Source organism: Manduca sexta, unplaced genomic scaffold (genome assembly GCF_014839805.1).
Source record: "Manduca sexta isolate Smith_Timp_Sample1 unplaced genomic scaffold, JHU_Msex_v1.0 HiC_scaffold_60, whole genome shotgun sequence".
Taxonomy (NCBI): Eukaryota; Metazoa; Arthropoda; class Insecta; order Lepidoptera; family Sphingidae; genus Manduca; species Manduca sexta.
The window spans coordinates 223,472-229,328 of NW_023595407.1; the positions used below are offsets into that span (position 1 = coordinate 223,472).

The window sequence follows — 5,857 nt, forward strand, 5'->3', positions numbered from 1 at the left end:
CGGAATTTGAAACTTAAGTCGTATTTATTTAAACTGGCAAAGGTATAAATGAGCCACGCGGAAGTAATATGTGTCGTATTTTGGTGAGTTATGACATACTAATAAAACAATTTAATTTATTTAAAGAGAAGTTTTTTCGTAACTAGAAATTATAAACATCAATAAGACTGTAGGTTTGTTGTGTGTGTGTTCCTACAAGACCAAGATGAGGTGTATCTAAATATGTAGGCATAAAAAATGAAGATTATTGCCAGTCCAATCATTAATAGTCCTATTAAATCCCATTATAAATCTATTTGTTTTCTAAATAAACTGACTGCCTCGATGGCGTAGTTGTATTGCACGTCCGGTACAATAGCGCTCTGAGGTCCTGGGTTCGAATCGGGTCGGGCAAAGTGATATTTGGGTTTTCTGCTCAGTATCAGCCCGGAGTCTGGAATTTGTGCCCGATATGGCGATAGGCTCGCCCGCTATCACATCATGGGACGGAACATACTTGGCGAAAAGTGGGTGCCCTAGTTGCGCCTCTGCATACCCCTTCGGGGATAAAATGCGTGATGTTATGTATGTTATGTTATGTATGTTTTCTAAATATATTGGTTTTTTACTATAGTAGCCTCCTCTTTCAGTTTGTTTTTTCTTTTTATAAATAAAGTGGAGTTTATGCCAATCCAGTTGCAAGGAGGTTTTATCGTAATAAAAAAGTAATCAGCCAGGCTAAAATAAATCTTGGTAAAACAATTATTTCACACAAGTTTTATAAGTTCATTGATCTCGAATAAGACGTATCGTAATAATTCAAAGTGCATGTTCACGGCTTTCTCTTGCGGCGTGATTCAGGCCCGTAGCATTTTACGACCTTTATGTTGCGAGTTTTGGTACAATTTATCTGCTAATGTCACGCAAAGTTGCAATGAAACGAGCTATGGAAACTTCTAGAAACTTCTTTTCCATAACCGTCACTCAATCTGTAACATGTCAAAAAAAAAAATCACGTGTGACGCCGCGTCTTGCTTATTATGCAGCCAATATAATGAACCAGACTTTTGAAATATTTTCTTATTTTGTTTTAAACTAAAATAAATTACAGAAATGGATAACCAATTAATATTATGTAAATAGACCGCCTCGACAGTTTATGCAAACCAATTAACTGTTTAATAATCGATAATTTTTAATCGTAATATTTAAAAAACAAACTTTGCACCATTTATACATCGATTAATCTCCATTTTTAAACGTGACAACTCGATTAATGCACCTGTCAAAGTCAAACTGACGTTTTCAATTTGCGCGAAAATGATTTTTTAATAAGACAAAAAGTGAAAGGCGGGAAAGGCATTGTAACTGGATAACGAAAGAAAGTGGCGTGTGAATGGAGAATGTTGTGATTGTAAAGGTGAAACCATGGTTACTTGTGCCTGGTCAATTTCTCTTCATGGTATTTGCAAGTGATTCTATTCGTATACTTCACCCTGGTTAGGTCACAGAGATTCTTGCTATATTTGTAACAAAGAAACAGTTCAGTATTATTACTTATGTGCGGATAATTTGAAAATTATTTGGGTAGTAAATATTCTAGACCTACGTGTAATTTAATTTCGATTATTGAGTTCTCTCATTAAAAATTAATAGAACAGAATACGTAGTTGTAATAGTAATATTAGTGGTAAAGAGAACTTGATTAGCGGAAACACATTTTGCCCCAGATAATCGTACAGGAAATATAATTGTGCGAACGTTTTTAAAATTTCTACTCTTTTGGTCACGCTCTACTTTGCAACTGGTATGTCGATAAATAATTTCTTAAAATATTTTGACATAGTTTCAAACGTATTGATTATAATTGAGTTAATAGTACTTTTGTGGAGTAACATCTTTCAAATCGATTAAATATTCTTGATTCAAGACCCATCTCTACATATTTTAAACTTAGAATACTCCTTCAAACGTATTTGATTTTGAAACACTCAATGAGATCGATAAAACAAAGGTTTGTTGTACAATGATTCATGGCATTAAAATGGTTGGAGAGTGCAGTGGATGGCATGGCGCGATTACTATTTTACCCGGCCATCGACCGTCCGTCCGTGCGTTGAACCTCACTAATAGCGAACCGTGATAAGATACGTGTGGCTGTATGGGTTAGGGCTTGGCTTATCGACGAAGCCAAATTGTTTTAAATAACGTTGTCTAAAGAGTTTAAGATAACATTCCACCGCCTTTGGTTACAGAAATTGAATTTCGAACTGCATTTTTCAAAATGGTAACCGAAAGAGACCGGTATTATTCTTTCTTAATTTAGCTCGGTGATATTTAAATGTTATTTATGATCATCAATTAAAACTAACACAAACGATTTTAAATTACTGGAGACAAGATAAAATTGATTTAGTACAAATCTAAAACAGAGATACCAATGAAATAAGGCCACGTCAGTGTTAATTCGAAGTACTTGTGGCTGACGTGAAACGCGTATTGCCTTATATGGGTACGGCTGTCAAACACCTACATAAATGACATCATCTTGGACTTACGTAATTGTTTTTAAAGAAACTCCTTGGCGATAGCAATATCATACATATACCTATATATTATTGCAGTGACCGAGGCTGAGTAGATGCCCTTGCCTTTACAATTCAAGTCATTGATAACTAACTTCAAGATCTAACTTGTATTCGAGACGAACACGTTTATAGCGTAATACGCTTATACATAAACAATATCTAGAATTTTTTAAATTACGAATACCAAGAATGCATTCCGTTTCGCTCAGCATTTGATATAAGGTTTTATAATTCCTTCTAAGTAGTGTAAAATTTAAATAGAACTACTTATACTGCAAAAATAATTCTCGTAGATATATTGACGCGGAGAGTCGGAAATATTTATGCAATAGCAACGGAAGCTAGGCGCCAGCAAAGTACTTATGCAGCCTTGGTGATTGTAATAACTTGGAAGTAATTGATTATGCAAATGCAAACGCTTAGAGTGTAAGGGATGACGTCATAGTAGTTAAAGATTAAACGATAGTGAATAATATTAAGACTTGATGTGCCTCGGTAAATACAGTTTCAAATATACTTGAAAATACACGGAAAATGTTGTAGAGTTTTGTAGAGGAATATTAATGATAGAATAATTAAATATTAACATTGAATACTTGAGTTTCAGAAAATAAGTATTAACTTATAAAAACAAAAAGCTTGAGTAGGCCAGAAACATTACGTTATAAGAATAAAGGAGAGAGTTTCAGAACTCTCACACAAATGTGAGACATTCGGTCAGCTGAAAGTCAAAATGTTACGTATTCAATTTAATAAATCGTGATTATTAATTTCACACGAAGGTTACATAAAATTCGAGAAATTTAGTCCATATGGCGGGCCAGTACGTACACAAATTGAATGATAATTTGCGAAATATACCCACACCGACTTTTATGGATGGATACACCGAATATGGATGGGCGTAGGCGGCACCACGCTCAGCTTTGTTGCGCAACGTCTCCGAGACAGATTTAACATGAATTATGGATCCTGTCTGTGCCGGCTCATTGGCTTTTATTGTAATTTGAATAGAATGAATGCAGCTCTCCAACCTCCATTACAACCGGTTTGGAAGCGCTGCGCTAGCTGAGCCACGTGATGGCATTTTAATTGAATGCCCTCGCAGCGCTTCAAGCAGCTTTCGATTAGTTTCGCTAACGGTAACTCTCTTTGTTCCAGTTCTGGGAGATCATCTCTGACGAGCACGGCATCGACCCCACCGGTGCCTACCATGGCGACTCGGACCTGCAGCTGGAGCGCATCAACGTGTACTACAATGAGGCCTCCGGTGGCAAGTACGTGCCGCGCGCCATTCTCGTGGACCTCGAGCCCGGCACCATGGACTCTGTCCGCTCCGGACCTTTCGGACAGATCTTCCGTCCGGACAACTTCGTCTTCGGACAATCCGGAGCCGGCAACAACTGGGCCAAAGGACACTCACACAGAGGGCGCTGAGCTTGTCGATTCAGTTCTTGACGTAGTCCGCAAAGAATCCGAATCGTGCGATTGCCTGCAGGGCTTCCAGCTCACACACTCCCTTGGTGGCGGTACCGGTTCCGGTATGGGCACCCTCCTTATCTCAAAGATCCGTGAGGAATACCCTGACAGAATAATGAACACATACTCAGTCGTCCCCTCGCCCAAAGTATCAGACACCGTAGTCGAACCCTACAACGCGACTCTCTCAGTGCACCAGCTCGTAGAAAACACAGACGAAACCTACTGCATCGACAATGAGGCTTTATATGACATCTGCTTCCGCACGCTCAAACTCTCCACACCCACCTATGGTGATCTCAACCACTTGGTATCCCTCACAATGTCCGGTGTCACTACCTGCCTCAGGTTCCCTGGTCAGTTGAACGCTGATCTCCGCAAACTGGCTGTCAACATGGTTCCTTTCCCTCGTCTCCACTTCTTCATGCCCGGTTTCGCTCCTCTCACATCCCGTGGAAGCAGACAATACCGCGCCCTCACCGTGCCCGAGCTCACCCAACAGATGTTCGACGCTAAGAACATATGGCGTGCGTGCGACCCGCGTCACGGCCGTTACCTCACCGTCGCCGCCATCTTCCGTGGTCGCATGTCCATGAAGGAGGTCGACGAACAGATGCTGAACATCCAGAACAAGAACTCGTCGTACTTCGTTGAATGGATCCCCAACAACGTTAAGACCGCCGTGTGCGACATCCCGCCGCGTGGTCTCAAGATGGCGGCCACGTTCATCGGCAACTCCACCGCTATCCAGGAGCTGTTCAAGCGCATCTCTGAACAGTTCACCGCTATGTTCAGGCGCAAGGCTTTCTTGCATTGGTACACCGGCGAGGGCATGGACGAGATGGAGTTCACCGAGGCCGAGAGCAACATGAACGACCTGGTGTCCGAGTACCAACAGTACCAGGAGGCCACCGCCGACGAGGACGCCGAGTTCGACGAAGAGCAAGAGCAGGAGATCGAAGACCACCATTAGAGGGAGGGGCCACGCCCGCAACTTAGTACATGCCATTATAATAAGAGTTACTTTTCGTTCGAGTAACATTATTGAACCCCGTACTGCGTCACGAGATAAGCTTCCTAACGTTTTAACAGATCGCACAACTAAACAATGCCGGTCATACTGTACGAAGTACATTATGCTAGTAACCACGCTTCCTTGGAAGCTAGGTCTGAACATTTAAAAAAGCTGAACTAATAGACACTGCATCATGTGTGCAAGTGTCGCGTCTGGCCAAGCGTGCTACTGTGACGGCTTCGGTAACAGAAGTTCTTTTTATGATCGATTAAAATTGTTTTGAACAATAATTTAATGTATATAATAAAGATTTTTTATTTATAAGACTTTACTTTCATTTTCCATTTATGCAGAAAAAACTACACAGGTTTTAATACCTATTTGTTTTTGAAAGATTCTGGGAAGTTGGTTTTCTGAGAAATTATGAAATTAATTGCATTAAATGACATCATATTTGATAATATATATTTGTTTTAATTCGACGAAAGTATTAAACTGATGAAAACAAACTGATAAAGATAATAAGCCTCAAATCAGTTCTAAATACAGAAATATACCTAACATTGTTAATATACATTATAATAAATACACAAAAATACGAATTCCGCCATCAGGTTACCTTGTAACGGTATCGATTCAACGAAATTAATTCCCACTGCACTATTACGTAATTGATAAGACGGAAACATACAAAACAAGTAATAATACACATGCACTTTATTAAGAAACCAACCATTCAGGTTACTTAAGATAAATATCACAAAGATCATGTTCTGGTTTTAGTCAAGGTTACCTA

General features: G+C 39.6%; 1 pseudogene; it reads left to right on the forward strand.

The window, feature by feature from the left end:
- Positions 1-3,713: 3,713 nt before the first annotated feature.
- Positions 3,714-5,278, forward strand: LOC119193502 (annotated as a pseudogene).
- The last annotated feature ends 579 nt before the right edge of the window (positions 5,279-5,857 follow it).